General features: G+C 42.2%; 1 long non-coding RNA gene across 1 annotated transcript in view; it reads right to left on the bottom strand.

Moving 5' to 3' along the window:
• Positions 1–12,543, bottom strand: part of LOC142838356 (uncharacterized) — a 47,335-nt gene extending 34,792 nt beyond the window's left edge. The window contains exons 1-2 of the long non-coding RNA XR_012908538.1: positions 12,397–12,543; positions 5,439–5,640 (exon numbers count right to left, since the gene is read on the bottom strand). This is a non-coding gene — a long non-coding RNA (uncharacterized LOC142838356). The remainder of the gene's footprint in view (positions 1–5,438; positions 5,641–12,396) is intronic.
• Positions 12,544–20,029: the final 7,486 nt, after the last annotated feature.

The following is a 20,029-nucleotide window of genomic DNA, read 5'->3' as shown; positions in this document are numbered from 1 at the left end:
AACTTGGGGTTTGGAAATATTCTTCTCCAGGCTGAGGCATGACTGGGTTGATATTGCCAAGCCAAGTTTAGAGCTAGTTTGAAGTTTCTTTCTTTCTTTCTTTCTTTCTTTCTTTCTTTCTTTCTTTCTTTCTTTCTTTCTTTCTTTCTTCCTAAGAGAAATAAATTCTTCACTTCAGTCTTTATGTGGACTCTGTATTTCTATCATCATATGTAGTTTGATTTGCTCAGGACTTGGCTATATTCTGGAACATTAGAAAGTTCTCTGGATTCAATTTTAAGCACTTTATACAGACCATTGGAAAGGAGCTGTCTGTGTTTAATTCCCATTCAACAGCTGATGATAAATGGGGCACAGAGAGGTTAATGGGTGATCTGACACCACACAGTTATCTGATGAACAATTATATATCAGGGAATAAATTTTCTTCTCTTAATCATTATTCCTCAGTGATGGGCTGTATATTAGACAGATAAATGTCCCCTTCCTTTCCTAGTTTCGTGACCCAGCAACTCCAAACTATTTGAACTACACTATGGCCATGCCTCAACTTGCACTTTTTCCTTAACAAGAAAATCCCCTGGCTCCATCCCTGTCTTTTTTTTAACTCTGCTCATGACTTATTCCTAAGCTAGAAATATATGTAGAGATCCCAGCATGGGTTGAGAATATTTCACCAATACCATATTCGCCTACCAGGTGGCCTGTAATTATATCTGCTGCAAAAGGAAAGCAGTTATGGTGCCATCAGGCTCCAGTTAGACCCAGGAGATGGGACCTACCATGTCCCCAACACTGGTCAGTGCCTGGAATAGCATCCATGATGCTGCAAGTTCTCAGTTTCTTGTAACAGTGAATAAACTGGAGATTGTATAAGGGAAACAGACTAGAGGTACTAATGCTTGTTCTTCCCAGTAATAGTAAAATCAAGAAAGGGCTGAAAGCTTGCTATTCTACTCCCAGAGGTGTGTGTATGTGAGAAAAACAAAGAGACAATCAGACAGACAGAGACAGAAACACACATAGAGAGATTTCAAAGTCTGCCCAAAAGCTTGGGGGGAATACTTATAGCAGCATTGTTTATAAGAAGATAAACTAAGATAGAAGCAACCAAATACCCATAAGCTAAAGAATGCACAAGTAGAATGGGTTATGCTATATAGTGAAGTTATATTTTGGCATAATAAGTGAATGACATGCTACAACATGGATAAACCCTAAAAACACACTGAGTGCCAGAAACCATCTCAAAAGACCACACATTGTCCAATTCCATGTGTGTAGAATAACTCCATGTATAGAGAATGTCCAGAAAGTGACATGCACAGAGATAGAGATTAGATTAGTAGTTCCTTAGGACTCAGGGGAGGGAAGAGAGAAAGCGGTTAGTGATGAAATTTCTTTGAACATGACAGTGTTGATGAGTCACATGTCTGTGATTACACTGACCAACACTGAACTGCATACTTCAAATGAGTCAACTGTTCGGCTTGTGAATTATATCCCAATCAAGATGTTACTGCGTGAGAGAAATGTCGGGGGAAAACACAGAGAGATGGGAGGGGATAGGCTGTAAAACACCCCAGAATAAAGGCTGCCCATCAGCATCCTCCTAATTCTGATGATGTATTGATGCTGCTATCACTTTGGGCTCTCGTTTCTCATTTGCTCATTTCTAAGCTCATATAGATGCATCTCATTTTAAATTATCTCACTCTGATTTCTTCATCATTGTAGTATGTCACAAACATCTAAACCAGATGAAACATCCTTTTCCAAGTCACATCCATATTTCCAGTGCTGAGGTAGCCTTTATTGGCTGTCATTAGGTACCATACACTTAGCAGATGTCATCACTAAGCCTAAGAATAGCTCCTTGAAGCAGACTATGTCATTCTCATGTTATAGAAGAGGGATGGAGCTTTACCAGTCAGAAAAGTGTCACCACATGGGGACATGATAGATCCAGGTAATTAATGCTTATGGGTCTGGTTCTTAGTGTCTATACTCTGTTCACAATTTATGCCCTCAAAGACTAGTGAACTAGAAAGGGATGCACAAAGACCGGTAAGAGAGAGGATAAAGAGAGTGTGGTATGTCATAGAGACAAACCTGTCAATTTAGTGTGGTACTCTCCAACAGAGAACAGGGATGTGAGAAGCCTGCAAAACCAGTTTCTTGAATAGTCTGGAGGGTGACCCATGGGCTCTGGGGCTATTCAAGCTGTCTGTTAAAAGAAATACCTTTTAAATCTTATTCCAACCGAGCAAGCAGTGGCGCACAGGTCAGCTTCTTTTGTAAAAGACAAAGACTTCAGGTTTTTGTTTCCTATTATCACCTCTATGCTTCCAATACTTATCTGCCCTCTGAAGGCATATCTACTTTCCTGTGCTATTAAGAATATCAGATTGTTTTGAGCCCACTTTTGAGGATGGGCACATAGACACTGGAGGAGTGCACAGAGCGTCCATCATTTCAGAACTGAGCTTTTTTTTTCCCTATGCAGAGAGCAGAGGTCTCTCTTCTGTTTCTTTCCTCTGTCATACCTCTCCCAGCACAGTCTTTAATGTGTTTTTATGAAGACATTTGTCCTCCACACAATCCCCTTCAGCAATTTAATTTGAAGTCATTCTAATAGTAGATTGCCTAATTTCTTGTCATGGTATCCTCCGTGAAATGCAAGATCTTTCTTGCTTACAATCTTCTAAGTCCTAGTTTTAGGTCTAATGTTCACACACAGCTTTGCTACTCTTTAATGGCAAGCAATATTTTCTCTTCCCCAGCTTTCCTTGTCCTCCAAAATTAACTATTTCAAATATCAGCAACAATAAAAAAGATCACTTCCTCACAAATAACCACAGGCGTATAGACTTTATTATTAAACCATCAGCATAAAACACACACACTAAAAAATAAAAACCTTTAGAAGCTGAAGCTGGCAGATTCACCAAAGAAATACATGCCAGATTGACCTCTATTAGATAAATGTGGCTGACACAGCAGTTTTAGACTTTAGCAGAGTGTGTGACTAAGACTCTCGTGATATTCCTTTGAAAAAGCTAGATAGGGTACGATAAGAAGATAATTATATATAATCATACCTAGCAGATTAAAGATTGACTATACTACAGGATGTTTGGGTCCCAAGCGGAAACCTTCATAGAAATCACACAATTTACAGCTTCTTTTCTGCCCTTTTGTTGTTGTTGTTGTTTTGTTTGTTTGTTTGTTTGTTTAGGCAAGGTTTCTTAGTGTAGCCTTGGCTGTTCTGGAACTCACTCTGTAGGCCAGGTTGGCTTTAGATTCACAGAGATCTGACTGCCTCTGCCTCCTGAGTGCTGGGATTAAAGGTGTGTGTCATCACTTCCAGCTTCAAACTTGGAAGACTAAGCATATTTAGAAAGATGCCCAGTAAGTATCTTTTTATAATGACTACATGCTGAAATAATGTTCTGTATATATAACATAAAATATGTTGTTATTATTAACTTATTTGCTTACCTCTTTTCTTTTTTAGTCCATGTTATCAAAAAGTTGGGGTACTGATGAGATGATTTCCAGGTGAAGAGCAGTAGCTTCTCCTCTAGAGGACCCAGGTTCAATTCCCAGCACCCACATGGTAGCTTAAATAATATATAATTCTAGTTCTAGGGAATCCAATGCCTTCTTCTTTCCTTTCTGGGTACCAAAAATGTACATGGTACATAGACACACACGTAGAAAAACTTTTATGCACATAAAGTAAAATGTTTACAAAGTTGAAAATTATCTGTGTGTTTTGTTCTGTTTTTCTGTTGCCCAAGATGGATTTAGAGAAGCTAAGCAATTCCTAACTTACATTTCTCAGTCAGAAAAAAAAAATCTTAATTTCCACATTACTACTCATCACTTATCAGTCTTGAAGACTCAACTGAACCCATCTTCCATTCTTCAACAATTGCTGAATCCCCTTCTTTGTACCTTGTGGTACTCCTGGTCCATCAAAAGCAAAATTCCCTGCTTCCCACTTATTTGTTGACTCCATATGTGTGCATGTGCATATGTGTGTAAGAAGACATGTATATGTGTGCTCATGTGTGTTCAGGAACACACACATGTGTGTAAGTAAAATCAGTATTGTCTGTAAGAGCCATTTAGTGTAAACTTCTTATCCCCCCTGCATATTTTTATATAGCAATATTTGTTATTTAAAAATATAACCCTTTTGGTCAGGTGTTGAAGGTGGCAAACTTTCAATCCCAGAATTCAAAAGGCAGAGGCAGGTGAATCTCTGTGACTTAGAGGGCAGCCTGGTCTACAGAGTTCCAGGACAGCCAGGGCTTACATAGAGAAACCCTTTTTCAGAAAAAAAGAAAGAGATGAAGGACAAAATGAAAGAAGGAAGAAAGGAAGAAAGAAAGAAAATCCTTTCTTATTTCCCTCTAGGCAGCATATAACTTCTTAGCCTTATTTAAAGCAAATTCTTCAAAACAGTATTTCTACAATGGATGGTCCAAGTTCTTTTTCCCCATTCCATTCTGAACTCACTCTAACTCCACTTTGGTGCATGCCATTCCCTAAACCTGTTATGACCAATGTCATTGGGACATCTCTATAACTTATTCTAACAGAGTCCTGTATTATTTGATGTACCTGCAACATTTAGCCTGGCAATCTTTCCTCCCTCATAAACCATGTCTTGGAAATTATTCTATCATTTCCTTTTTCCCAATTGTGACTCATTATTCTTTGCCTTCTTTTGTTCATTTCTACGTATTGTAACAACTTAAGTGCTAGAGCTAAGTCCAAGTTCTAGAGTTCAATCCCATCTGCCCTTTCGTCCCTACTGCTTATTAAACCATCTCTCTCAGTACTGTCTCTACCTTTGCCCTGATCATGCCTATATGTCCAACATTTACACAGTAGGGATCTTAAACTCAAAGATGAGAAAGCATCATAAGCTAGCAAGCCCAAATTAAACTCTTTGTCATCAACATTCTTATGGTTTTCCCCATCTTGGTGAGTGATAGTTCATTTCCTCCAGTTGCCATGACTAAAGCTGTGGGATGCCCTTGGCTTTTAGGTTCTTCCGTCTCACATAACAATTCTAAGTAAGTAATCATACAATATTCTGGGCTCTAATCTGAAAGTATATTTTAGCACTTCTTTCTTCTTACCGCCTCTTACTGTTAGGTAAATTTCTGCAACAGCCTCTTGCTGGCTTCCCAACTTCTCTCCCGCTGCCTATGGGCTGCTGTCATACAGAAACTAGATCCATTCCTTTAAAATGTCAACTAAATCATATCCATTGTCTGAAAATCAATTCTATTTCCTGTCATTCTGCTCAATGTACTTAAAATGACTTCCAAGGACTTATATTATCTAGCCTTTAATTTCTTAAGGCTGTCAAAACAAAATACTGGAGGTGGGATGACTAAAACAACAGAAATATTTTCTACCGTACTGAAGGCTGCAAGTCCAGGACAAAGGTATCAGTTATTGGTTCTTCTGTGACTTCCATCCTTGAGGTGGTTGCATCCTCCTGCATATAGTCTTCTTTTCAAGCAAGTTTGTTTATGCCATAACTTCAAATTCTCATGAGGATGCCAGCCATGTTAGATTAGAAACTGAACGATCTTAACTTCAACAACATTTTAAAACCTGCATTTTGAAACACAGTCACATTTTAATAACCTGGAGTGAAGGTCGTTGGCTTATGCAGTTTTGAGTGGAAGACAATTCATCCCACAGCAACCTCTTTCACCTCACCTCTTACCTCTCTTTCCCATTTCCTTCCCCTGGAGCCTCAGATGATGTCATACTAATTCTTCCCTCAGGAGCTATTCTCTATTCCCTAATACACTTTCCCTCCTCCCTCATTTTCATAGTTGTCTGTTGAAATGTTCACCCTAAGGATGAGAGTCAGCTTCCGATCCCCCAAATTCGTTCTCTCCTTTCCATCACTCTGCTCATCTGTCTACATTATGTGTTGTTCTACACCACGCTATATTTTCTTCTTTGCATGCTTACAATTTTATAATGTTTTTCATCTTAGTTGTCATGAATTAGATCTCAAATGAGTGGATACATGGGAGAAGGGCATTTTCAGAAATGAATTAGTATATCCAAAGTATACTATCAGGAGGAATTTAGAAGCTACATTCTATAAGGCATGAGGCAGAAAAATAAAATAAAGGAGGGAAGAGAATGGGAAGGGATGGGAGAGGAGCCAAGCCAAGTCTTAAGGAATACTGGACAACTGTCTTAACGCTGGCGAAGGATTGTCCTAAAATGGACACAAAGTTGGTTTGCATCTGATGTTACTTGGAATGGCAGCATTGAAGCTAAGAACAGAAATGAGGAGAAGGTAACCTGTGGAAGCTGACTCCATGGGAGACAATAAGGAATTAGCAGCTGGACAACGGCTTGGAGCACACAGCAGAGGCACACACTTACCTACCTTGTGGGAAGCCCCTGCTGATGATGAGCGAGGCAAGCCCCAACTCCCAAATCCCAGAATGGTAACTTGATTTTGCATAGGGAAAAAATGTCCCCATTGCACGAAGTGTGACCAGTTCTGTAATACTACTGTTTTCGTGACTTAAGTGTAGTGACATTTTCATTGTGGAAGAACAGATAAGATTTGAAAGTCAGAAAAACTAGCGTCAACTTTTGCCAATAGCCAGTTTTAGATAAGTCATTCCTGAGTCTACATTAAGTGGCTAAGTCCTCATTCCATTAAAGCGTCAGCCACTATGACAGTCCAGTCTCTCCAGTTTTAAACTTTCTAATTCTAGGTACTTTTCAACTCACAGGAACAAAAAGGTGTGTGTGTGTGTGTGTGTGTGTGTGTGCGCGCGCGCGCTCGTGTGCATATAAGCATTTCATAGCTGTTTTAAAGATTTAGGTGCAGAATAAGGAGGAGGTGGACGAGCAGGTATTCTGAAACTTCATGTTGAAGGAGAATCATATTATATCAAGCACATCCTTTTCACAGGAGTTCAGAAAGGAGGAAAAAGTCACTTGGGCAAGGTGCCCAGCTTCTTCTCTTCAAATGTGTAAAAGATAAGAGAGCCCTGGGCTTGAAAACTCAGGATGAACCTTATTTATCCAGAGACCATTTTTGTGATGCCTGATAGCATCTGCTCCCCAATCCCAAAGGAGCTGGAAAGCGCTTCACTGTGCGGAGCTTTGGTTCATGGTAGAGTAACTTTTACATTGAATGACTGTCTCTGAGGACTGCGTCCAAACAGCAATAAGCCTATGGCTGAAGGCACTTCTCTGTGCTTGCCTTTTTGCTGTTTTAACATCATGTGTTATTTCCTTTTATTGGTTTTTTTTTTCTTTTGAGACAGGGTTTCTCTGTGTAACAGCCCTAGCTTTTCTGGAACTAGCTCTTGCAGACCAGGCTGGCCTTGAACTCACAGAGATCCACCTGCCTCTGCCTCCTGAGCCACTGCCAGGCTATGTGTTATTTCCTATGTGTTGAGTCACCAAGATCAGAGAAACCACATGAAAGGTGAGTTACAACAGTATGGTTCCATATACATTACTTGGCCCTTTTCTAGGCATGTCTTGTATAGAGCTTTGGAAGTTATTTAACGATTTGGCTGGAAAACACTGAAGAGTGCTGGTAAAATCAGATAAAATAAAAATTCCATTGCTCTCATGTACTGGAGAACAAAGTGGTGTATTGAATTAAAGCAAATCTGTGTTATGTTTTCTTGTAAAGGAAAAAATAAGTATTATATTGATATTTCCCAAAATTTGAGTGAAGATACATGGTAGAACTCTACTAAGATCTGAAAGCCAGGGTTTGAGTTATCCTTTTTTTCCTATTACTTCAACATAGTTGTCCCTTCCTCTGAGAGAAGAAATGGGGTTGCTGCCAGTATCTTTGCCATGGACCCCACGGAACAAGGTGGGCATCGGCACTTTTGGCTTTCCAGTTTAGATAACAAACCATTTTTTTTTCTGGACAACTGGAGAATAGACATGATGGTATTGATTTCTCAGGCTTGACTCCCTAAATCATTGCCTACTTCTCTCTCCCTCCCTCCCTGCTTCCCTCCCCCTTCCCACTTTGCCACAGCAGTGAGAGCTGACAGAGCTCTTCAACATGATTAGCAGTAAATGAAGATTTCAGTAACGACTAACAGGGAAAAACTATGGCAACATGGGTTTCCTCTTTTGACACAGACGTCTGTGTCTTCCTGAGGGTCCTGGCCACTCCTGGAGAGTCTACCCTCGGGTAATTAGAGGCAACACTGTGAATTCAAATCTTATACTGAGGCTTTTCTTTATAAACTCAGCAATACTTTCTCCTTTTCTCAGGTGGAAATTTTAAGAGAAGCAGTCACAAATGAGGTTTAGATTCTGTCCCATTTCTCCCACAAAATTAAGAATCCAGCCATACACTTGAACACTTATATAATAAATATTCAAAGATTCCAAACCAATATCATCTACAGAACACACATTTCCACTCTGACTTGAAACTTCTGAAATGCTTTTTATGGCATGGTATGCCCTACTTTAAAATGTCTGTTTGCCTAATATTTCTATGATTGCTCTTCCATTAAGTCATCATCAGGTTCATGCATTGAAATCCCTTTCAGCTGAGAGAACCTATCTGTTTAGAACTATGCCTATAAATGTCCATTTCTGCAAGAAATAAAACCAAGAGTCTAATGAGAATGTCTCTAGACTGCAGATTCCTAATTCCTGATATAGCAAACAATAGCAAAAACCACGAGCCAAGAGGAGTTTAGAAATACAGCTACCAGCCGGGCGATGGTGGCGCAAGCCTTTAATCCCAGCACTTGGGAGGCAGAGGCAGGTGGATCTCTGTGAGTTCGAGGTCAGCCTGGTCTACAGAGCTAGTTCCAGGACAGGCTCCAAAGCCACAGAGAAACCCTGTCTCGAAAAACCAAAAAAATGAAAAAATAAAAATAAATAAATAAATAAAATAAAGAAAGAAATACAGCTACCATCTTTAAAGTGTCACTTAGCACTTTAAAGGGCTGTGGACATCCTATAATCAAGATGTAGGTTTAATTTCATTTAATTATTTCTCAAGTATTTGGTTACAGAACCCTCCAGGTATACATTGAATACCTATGAACATTCTTGAGTTCCATTGTACGCAGTTTGGAAATTGTGTTGGAAAATGTTATTTACATCATGTATGCATATATGATATGGAAGTATTAGTAAAAGATTTTCTAGGAGACAAATAGGACTCATTCCATCAGAAGAACTGGAATGGTTGAGGAATCTGGGAAGAATATGTTCAACACACAACATACACTTATAGGAAAACATAAATTTAACAAAATTTCTCTAATTAGAAAAAAAAAGCTTGATGTGGGAATGTAAGTGAGTTTACTTTTACATACTTTTACAAGTTATGATAGTTAATTTAACATATTTACCTGACTGCGTAGGGAGATGCCCAGAGTAAAACATTATTTCCGGGAGCATCTGGAAGGAATTCACATTGGTACTTATCAGTAGGTCAGGTAAAAGAAGCCCTTCCTCAGCAATGTGGGTGGACAAGATTAAATAACTGAGGTGGATATAGACGAAGGCACAGGAAGAGCACACTACAGGAAGAGCACACTACAGGTAGAGCACACTACAGGAAGAGCACACTACAGGTAGAACACACTACAGGTAGAGCACACTACAGGAAGAGCACACTACAGGTAGAACACACTACAGGAAGAGCACACTACAGGTAGAGCGCACTACAGGTAGAGCACACTACAGGAAGAGCACACTACAGGAAGAGTACACTACAGGTAGAGCGCACTACAGGTAGAGCACACTACAGGAAGAGCACACTACAGGAAGAGCACACTACAGGTAGAACACACTACAGGTAGAGCACACTACAGGTAGAGCACACTACAGGAAGAGCACACTACAGGTAGAGCACACTACAGGAAGAGCACACTACAGGAAGAACACACTACAGGAAGAGCACACTACAGGTAGAGCACACTACAGGTAGAGCACACTACAGGAAGAGCACACTACAGGAAGAGCACACTACAGGTAGAACACACTACAGGAAGAGCACACTACAGGTAGAGCACACTACAGGTAGAGCACACTACAGGAAGAGCACACTAGAGGAAGAGCACACTACAGGTAGAGCACACTACAGGAAGAGCACACTACAGGAAGAACACACTACAGGAAGAGCACACTACAGGAAGAGCACACTACAGGAAGAGCACACTACAGGTAGAGCACACTACAGGTAGAACACACTACAGGAAGAGCACACTACAGGTAGAGCACACTACAGGTAGAGCACACTACAGGAAGAGCACACTACAGGAAGAGCACACTACAGGAAGAGCACACTACAGGAAGAGCACACTGCAGGAAGAGCACACTACAGGTAGAACACACTACAGGAAGAGCACACTACAGGTAGAGCACACTACAGGAAGAGCACACTACAGGTAGAGCACACTACAGGTAGAACACACTACAGGAAGAGCACACTACAGGTAGAGCACACTACAGGAAGAGCACACTACAGGAAGAGCACACTACAGGTAGAGCACACTACAGGTAGAGCACACTACAGGAAGAGCACACTACAGGAAGAGCACACTGCAGGAAGAGCACACTGCAGGAAGAGCACACTACAGGTAGAGCACACTACAGGTAAAGCACACTACAGGTAGAGCACACTACAGGTAGAGCAAACTACAGGTAGAGCACACTGCAGGAAGAGCACACTACAGGTAGAACACACTACAGGTAGAGCACACTACAGGTAGAGCACACTACAGGTAGAGCACACTACAGATAGAGCACACTGCAGGAAGAGCACGCTACAGGAAGAGCACACTACAGGTAGAACACAATACAGGAAGAGCACACTACAGGTAGAGCACGCTACAGGAAGAGCACACTGCAGGAAGAGCACACTACAGGTAGAGCACACTACAGATAAAGCACACTACAGGTAGAGCACACAACAGGTAGAACACAATACAGGAAGAGCACACTACAGGTAGAACACACTACAGGAAGAGCACACTACAGGTAGAGCACACTACAGGTAGAACACACTACAGGTAGAGCACACTGAAGTTAGAGCACACTACAGGAAGAGCACACTACAGGTAGAACACACTACAGGTAGAACAAACTACAGGAAGAGCACACTGAAGTTAGAGCATACTACAGGAAGAGCACACTACAGGTAGAGCACACTACAGGTAGAGCACACTACAGGTAGTGCACACTACAGGAAGAGCACACTACAGGAAGAGCACACTACAGGAAGAGCACACTACAGGAAGAGCACACTACAGGAAGAGCACACTACAGGTAGAGCACACTACAGGAAGAGCACACTACAGGAAGAGCATACTACAGGAAGAGCACACTCCAGGAAGAACACACTACAGGTAGAGCACACTACAGGAAGAGCACACTACAGGTAGAGCACACTACAGGTAGAGCACACTACAGGAAGAGCACACTACAGGAAGAGCACACTACAGGAAGAGCACACTACAGGTAGAACACACTACAGGTAGAGCACACTACAGGTAGAGCACACTACAGGTAGAGCACACTACAGGTAGAGCACACTACAGGTAGAGCACACTACAGGAAGAGCACACTACAGGAAGAGCACACTACAGGAAGAGCACACTGCAGGAAGAGCACACTGCAGGAAGAGCACACTACAGGTAGAACACACTACAGGAAGAGCACACTGCAGGAAGAGCACACTACAGGTAGAGCACACTACAGGTAGAGCACACTACAGGAAGAGCACACTACAGGAAGAGCACACTGCAGGTAGAGCACACTACAGGTAGAGCACACTACAGGTAGAGCACAGTACAGGTAGGGCACAGTAAAGAAGAGCACACTACAGGAAGAGCACACTACAGGAAGAGCACACTACAGGAAGAACACACTACAGGTAGGGCACACTTGTGCTCTTCTTGAGCTGGAGCACTCACTGTCTCCTGTCCCTGGGGACTGAAGCTCCAGTTTCTTCCGTTTCTTCAGCCTTCAGACTCTAGGACTTAAGCAGCGACCACGCCTGTTCTCAAGTCAGCAGATTCAGGATTGTACACTAGCTCTGCAGATTCTCCATTCTAGAAGACTGGCTGTGGGATTTCTTGTACTGCATCATTTTAAGGGCACAATAAAAAATTCATATATATGTGCAGGAGAAGATATATATATATATATATACATATTTATACATACACGCACACATACACACATATATATATACACACACACACATATATATTATTGACTCTGTGACTCTTTAATGCTCTGGTACACAAAAATATTTATGGTCATTTCCAGAATCCTAATTAACTTTTCAAGTGTCGACCAGGCTCTTCTAAGTAAAATGATACATACCTGCTGATCTGTGGTACCATGTTGTTGGCGTTTTCTGAAAAGCTGTCAGGTCAGTCCTGGGAATCCTCCTTATGATGGACATCATCAGACAATGCCTGTAGTCAATCTATGTTCACCTTCTTTGGAGATTCTATTTATCAGTTTCTCTTCTTGTTTTCCTTTTTAGAAAATAGATTCTTTCATCGTACTATATAACCTGATTACAGTTCCCCTCCCCTTACTCCTCCAGCTTCTCCCCACCTTCTAACACTGGTCTCCTCCCTTCAGCCACCTCCCCTGCATCCCTGGCTACTTGAACCCTCCTGATGTATTCAGCTGACCTCTCCTTCTGGCATTTCTACTTTGCCCTTCCCAAGCCCCAGACTTGGAGCTCTGGTTTCCTTCTCACTAACCACACACAGAGACACAGATACTTTACACCGCATGATTATTACTAACCCACTTTTATGGCCTCTTTTTATTTCTCTTCCCACATATTTTTCTCATATGAACACATGATCTTTAAGAGGAGTGACTATGAGTTTTGTTTTTAATTTAGACTTTTCCTTTTTTTCATTGAAAATAGATTTTTATACAATTAATTTTCATCCATTTCTCCTCTCCCAATCCTCTCAAATTCTTTCCCCTTCCCCTCCCACCCAAATCTACCCCCTTTCTTTCTCTTTTTAATCCTACCCGAAGTGTCAACTATAAAAAGCTACAATTGATATTTCAATAGTGAACATTTTCAATTTCCATAGCTACATTTACTTTATCTGCAATTAATCTCACATGGGACAGGAAATACTGATTGACGGGTGGAGTTATCTGTTTGCTCGGGGACAAAGTTGTTTACCTAATGACTATGAATCTGATACTTTGTTTATATGTTTGTTTTGTCATCATCCAGGATGCTGTTTACATATATGTTATGCTCCCGGATGCCCAAAGCCTGTCCGTCTCCAACCTTCCCATTCGCCTCGGGGGTAGGAAAGACTTTTTTCTGTTCAGTTACTCATTAATGCCTCTTGTACTTCCCTGTCATTAAAGAGAATATGGTGAGCAAGTCTTGACTGTAATTTATGCAGAGATCTGGCTATCCTGGAGTTTAGCCTCCCCTTAGCTTCAGTATTCGCCACAGGGTTGAGTGATTACAATGGTCCCAGATGCCAATGATTCCTTGGGAGACCCGTAACTCTCTGCAGCTGACCTGGGGTGGGGCTTCCTTTAAGCACATGTTGTCCTCCATTCTATAGGACAAGCCCATTTTAATCCTTTCAGTCTCTCTGGCACAAAGCCTGCCCAAGCATGGTGCCATCTGCAAATGGAATGCATAGCTTTCACGAACGGAGCACATGCTTTTGGGAGGGGTCAGGGTTTTGTTTAATTCTTACCATACCGGACTACAACTCCATTCCTTTCTCTCCCATTCAAGATAAGAGTATGCTGGAATATGAATGAGAAAAGATTAATGGTAAATTTGAGTGGGCTCTTAATCACATTAAAAAAAAACCAAGATAGTTCACTTGCCAATTTGGGAGTCTTATTATTAAAATATTACTTAAGAATCCACTATTGAGTTGGGAGTCACTGTGCTAACTGGCTGCCTCTGGCAAGGTTAACACAAAGTCATTGTGACTTGCTGGGTTTCCAGTAAAAACACTCTGTTTCAAACGAAGCCCCACTGGCACCACACCTACTCAGTGTCTACCTCAAACTGGACTCTGTTTGAAGGTTAGGCCTCAAAATAGGTACCTTTATTAAAGTATTGTTTTCAAGAGAGCACACAAATTAATTAATATCACTGTGATATTTTTATGCAAGTGTCGCATTACGTCTTGATCCACCTCACTGCAAGAAGAAATTTAATAAAGAAGATAGGGCAGGTCCTTATCCAACCTGACGTATCTTAAAGAGAAGAGGTGTGAACATAAAGAGATAGCAGGGTTAAAGCCTGCAGAGAAAGGACCACTGGAGACATAGATAAGGAAGTTTAACAAGCCACTGTCTGACTCTGTTTCCACCTCGATCTTAGCCTAACCCAAAAGCGTAAGAAAATTAATTTCTTCTCTTTATTTTTTTTCTTTTTTTCTTTTTTTTAATTTATTTATTTATTAAAGATTTCTGTCTCTTCCCCGCCACCGCCTCCCACCTCCCTCCCCCTCCCCCAGTTAAGTCCCCCCCCCCTCAGCCCGAAAAGCAATCAGGGGGGCTGGAGAGATGGCTCAGAGGTTAAGATCTTCCAGAGGTCCTGAGTTCAATTCCCAGCAACCACATGATGGCTCCAAACCATCTGAAAAGAGATCTGGCACCCTCCTCTGGCGTGTGGGTATGAGGCAGAAAGTTGTATACATAATAAATAAATCTTAAAAAAAAAAAAGCAATCAGGGCTCCCCGCCCCGTGGGAAGTCATGGCGGACAATGAGGACTACTGAGAACTCAAGAAAAATGGCAATGGGTTTCTGATCCTACTGCACGCGCTGGCTTTGTGGGAGCCTAGGTGGTTTGGATGCTCAACTTACTAGACCTGGATGGAGGTGGGGGTTCCTAGGATTTCTCCTCTTTAAAGCTACTCAGACTACTGATACTTTGTTATGGCAGCCCCAGCTAACTAATACAAAATTCAAAGGTCAATACAAGCTTAAGATTCGATAACATTTTTCAAGGGAAAATGTAAAGGCCCTTTTACTTATTCTCAGAGTCTGATAGCCAAGGGAAGGAGGGGAAAGCGGGCTGCATAGGATCAGAATGGTAACCTGGTGGAAGACAGGGAAAGCAGGCCTCTTCATTCCTGTCCAGCAGAGTCACCGTCCACCTGAGGGGACAGGACTCCTGGTCTTTGGTAATAAAGGTGAAGATTAGTGAGATGACCATAGCCTATGTCTTCGCTGACCTAAATGTGGCCCTGCGTATCTCCTCACTCTATATTTCAAAACTCGAATCACACCAAACCGAAGGATGCTTCTGGGTTTGGACACAGGGCCCTTAAAGAGGCAATTACGGTAGTGAGGTCTGAGGGCGGGCTTCAGTTTAATGCCTGGTAGCCTTTAAAAGATGGGGACTGAGTATAAAAACACATACAGAGGAGGAACTGTAAAAACAGAGAAGGAAGATGGCCAGCAACAAGTCAGAGGCAGAGATCTTGGCACCTTTGGCTTCCAGAACCGCGAGAAAGCAAGTGTCTGCTATCTCAATCACCTAGTTTCATTGTGAGGTTTGTTTTGTTTTACATTTCTGCCCAGGGCTGCAAAGGTCCTCTGTGCTCTGTCATTTGTTCCCAACCCCTAGACTGAGGTATTCATGGTAGTGTTGGAAAATTAAGGTTCCTTGTCTGGCTCAGACTTACCACTGTTCCTCATTGTCTTTATGGGGCGTGGATGACGGCCTAGAAGTAAGAAGTCAGACTTACCACTGCTGTTGATGGTGAATGACTGCCTAGATGGAAGAAGTGTTTTTCTTTAGAAGTACAATACACAAGGCTGGAAGAATTGCTAGCAAGTGTGACCTGTCTGGGTCCACAGTGCAAAGTAGACCATAACAAAATTAAGGCCAGCATTTGGCTGCAGACACAACAAACCAGAACTTATTTCGGGTATGGACGGAAGAGAAATGCTGCCATTTGTGGGACTGTTCAGAGGTATGACTTAGCTTGTGATGAGAGGACCCAGGAGGTAGGAATAGGGAGATGTCTTCTAGAGATATACACTGTAGAAAGGGGTGCTCTGCTTGGCCATGGGATAAACCATATGTGAGAGCTCTAAGTAACGGGGAGAAATAGTGGGTGTCTAAGAACTAGTTATGTAAAGATAGGCTGCTTGTCTGAGTAGCTACTGAGTGTCTCACAGTGGTCTCCTTAAGTCTAGGTTGGTATGGGGATTTTGATAGACACGTGGCTGGTTTCTTCCCTGAAGACCCTTGTTTGTTTGACACAGGATCTCACTGTGTAGCCTGCCTCTGTCTCGATTGTTGGGATTAAAGGTGTGCACCACCATGGCCTGCACTTCCTTGGGGATTCTAACGAGGACTGTGTACAGTCTCAGTAAGATACCTCACTCAGGACAGGAATGATGTTACTGTAGAAATGGTAAGACATAAAAAGCCATCAGAATGGTGATGACATCTGAGTGGCAACCAAAGGAGAAAACGGGTCAGAGAGGTGGCTGGTCAGGTAAAAGTGTTTTCCTTGGGAGTCTGACACTTAAGCAATTCCCAGAATCCACTCATGCGAGGAAGCCAGAGGCAGGGGCACACCTCTGCAACCAGAGCATCCCTAACAGAGAGATGAGAGATAGTGACAGAAGACCGAGCAGCTCTTGGCCCGCAGCCTGGAAGACACAGCAGGGTGGAAGCGGCAGTAGAGACCCTACCTTCACAAGGTGGAATGGAAAAACAGGCTGCTAAAGTTGTCCCGTGACCCCCACATGAGTTCTATGGCCTGTGTTTGCCTGTATTCACACACACTCTCTCTAATTGGTTAAGAGCACTTCCTGCTCTTGCAGGAGCCCTAAAGGTTGCCACTTAGAACTGTTTATAATTCTAGTTCCTGAGGATCTCACTCTGTTTTCTGGTTTTAGTGAGCATGCTCACACTTATGGCACACACACAGACACACACACACATACGGGTGGGGCATGAACATGCATACACATAATTAAATTTTTTTTAAAAAAAAAAGCTTAAATTTTAAATAAAAACAGGTATGCCCTTTCTTGGCACAATCGGGAGTTAATCACTTCCTCTGAGAACATCTTGACCAGGAATGTAAGTGGGATGAAATTCAGTCATGTGAAAGGAGACTACTAGCTCAAGAATTTCTGTTTTTATGGGCTATTATTTATTTTATTTATTTTTCTTTTGAGACAGGGTTTCTCTGTGCAGCCCTGGCTGTCCTGAAACTCACTCTGCTCACTTTGTATTCTGTAGACCAAGCTGTCTTTGAACTCAGAGATCCTCTGAGTTCTGGGATTAAAAATATGACCCACCACTACCTGGTTTTATCATTACAATTTTAAAATTGCCTGCTCAATAAAAGACAACTGCCCCCTCTTGTTAAAACAATCTCCTTCATTGCTGGTGGGAGTGCAAGCTGGTACACCCCTTTGGATATCAGTGTGGTGATTTTTCAGAAAATTACGAAACAACCTTCGTCATGACCCAGCAATAGCACTTTTGGGTATATATCCAAAGAAGGCTCAATCGTGCCGCAGGGACATGTGCTCAACTATGTTCATAGCAGCATTGTATGTCATAGCCAGAACCTGGAAACAACGTAAATTCCCATCGACCAAAGAATGATTAAGGAAAATGTGGTACATTTACACAATGGAGTAATACACAGCAGAGAATAAATAACGACATCTTGAAATTTGCAGGCAAATGGATGGAGCTAGAAAACATCATTTTGAGTGAGGTAACCCAGACCCAGAAAGACAATCACTCATAAGTGGTTTTTAAACATAAAGCAAAGAAAACTAGCCTACAAATCATAATTCCAGAGAACCTAGGCAACAGTGAGGACATTAGGAGAGACATACATAGATCTAATCTACATGGGAAGTAGAAAGTAGAAAAAGACAAGATCTCCTGAGTAAATTGGGAGCATGGGGACCTTGGGACAGGGTAGAAGAGGAGCGGAGAGGAAGGAAGGGGAGCATAGAAAATTGTAGAGTTCAATAAAAATCAATATATACACATATATGTATATATAAAACAAACTCCTTCCTCTTTGCCTGGAACGTATGGGTCTATAAACTGTGCTTTGAGTTCTGAAGGGCTCAGTCTGATGCCCCAGTGTCACCAGCATAAAGATGTTTAATTTTGGACAAAATGTTTCAAACGTTCACTTTTCAGCAAGATGTCAAGAGATTTGGACCTGGATCTGTTCTCTCCCTGTCTCCTAGGAGTTCAGGTGCATCCCTTGTTCATGCAAATAGGAGTCATGATGATAGATAGGTAAGCCTTGTTTATCGTAGGGATTGTTGCTCCCCCCACCCCAGGGTCCAACTTCCAGTCACCCTCTTGTTCTCAGGTTTCTTAGTTCACCAGCCTCCATTTCCTAACTCTCAGAAGCCAGGAATAGGATGCTGAGTGTGTGTGCGTGCGTGTGTGTATGTGTGTCAGAAGCCATTCTTAGATGATGTTCCTCAGGTGTAGTTTTTTTTTTCTTTTGTTGTTGTTGTTTTGAAGCAGGGTCCCTGTTGGCTTAGCGTGAACCTGTCTCTCGCTCCTTCTGAGAGAGATAATAGCGTGACTGACATCTCACTGTAGCTTCCCGGAAGGGAACTCAGGTCCCTATGTTTGTATAGTTAGTACTCTGCCGTCTGAGCTCTCTCCCTATCCTTTCCTTGACTTTTGTAGGAAGCGAATGCTATAAATAATAAAAGCAAATATTGCATAGCAAATATTTGTTGTTACTTGTTAAGGACATTCAAAGGACATTCAGGACGAAAGAAAATTATAGGTAGAGCTGGACAGATGGTATTTAGACGAGCTGGTAGATCAATGCTGACTTCTCAGAAAGGAAGGGGGACACGTCCTCCCACCACAGTAAAAGGGTTTCCCTGCTGTGAAAGAGCAGGGGTTCTAATTTGCTTTCTATTGCTGTGATTTAAAAAAAAAAGACCAAAAGCAACTTGAGGATAAGGTTTATTTAGTTTACACATCTGAGCACAGTCAATCATGAAGGGAAGTCAGAGCAGGAACTCAAGTCGGGAACCTGAAGTAGGGGCTGAGGCAGAGGCCACAGTGGAAGCTGCTTACCGGTTTACTCCTCATGGCTTGCTTGGCCTGCTTTCTTATACAACCCAGGATGGCCTGCCCAGGGCTGGCACCATCAATAATCAGAATGTGTCTCCACAGACTTGCCTACAGGCTAACCTAATGGGAGTGTTTTTCTCAATTTAGGTTCTTCCCAGATGGCCACAACTCACTTCAGGTTATTAAAAAGCACATTAGGTAAGGGGAAACATAGAGGCCTCGGGGCCAGAAACTCACCGGCATTATCCCCTGTCCTTTCACTAGCCTAGGGAGTGCTGGTCTTTGAGTCTGATGCCGCATCCGGTCAGAATGGGTGGATATCTGGATGGTTCTAGGTCATTCTAGCACTGGACAGTTTATGTTTAATCTAGGAGAAATCTAGGCAGTTCTTGTCTGTGATTTAGGGCAGATACAAAAAAGAACAAGTTCAGGACAAAGTCCTTCGAGATAGAGGAGGAAAAGAGCCGTAGCTCAAGATTTTTTCCAGCTCAACTTTCAGCTCTTCTCCATGTTAGATTTTTACCTCACTGACTCCTCCAATCCTGGATGCCTACCTATCCCTTTCTCGGAAACCGCCCAAATCTAACAAAAATGCAACAGCAATTAAAATACACCCCCCCCCCCCCCCCCCGCACACACACTCCAAACATAAGGAAAACAGGTCGTTCTGCGTCCTAGGTCTCGCGCCCTTTTCTGGAGCATTAACGACAAAAATTCCAGGTTGCTGCGGGGTGGAGGTTGCCCTTCTGCAAAGAAATCTTATTGCTAATGTTGCGGTCTCCCGCCACCTTTCCAAACAGAGCAAATGAACTGCGGATAAAAATGCAGCTCAGCAGAAGCTCTTCAATCACATTCCAGGGAGGCCTGCGGGGGTCGGGTGACTCAAGCTCACGGGGAC

This window comes from Microtus pennsylvanicus, chromosome 1 (genome assembly GCF_037038515.1).
Source record: "Microtus pennsylvanicus isolate mMicPen1 chromosome 1, mMicPen1.hap1, whole genome shotgun sequence".
NCBI classification, from domain to species: domain Eukaryota; kingdom Metazoa; phylum Chordata; class Mammalia; order Rodentia; family Cricetidae; genus Microtus; species Microtus pennsylvanicus.
The sequence above is the reverse complement of the archived record's forward strand: the minus strand, read 5'-3'. Positions and strand labels throughout refer to the sequence as shown.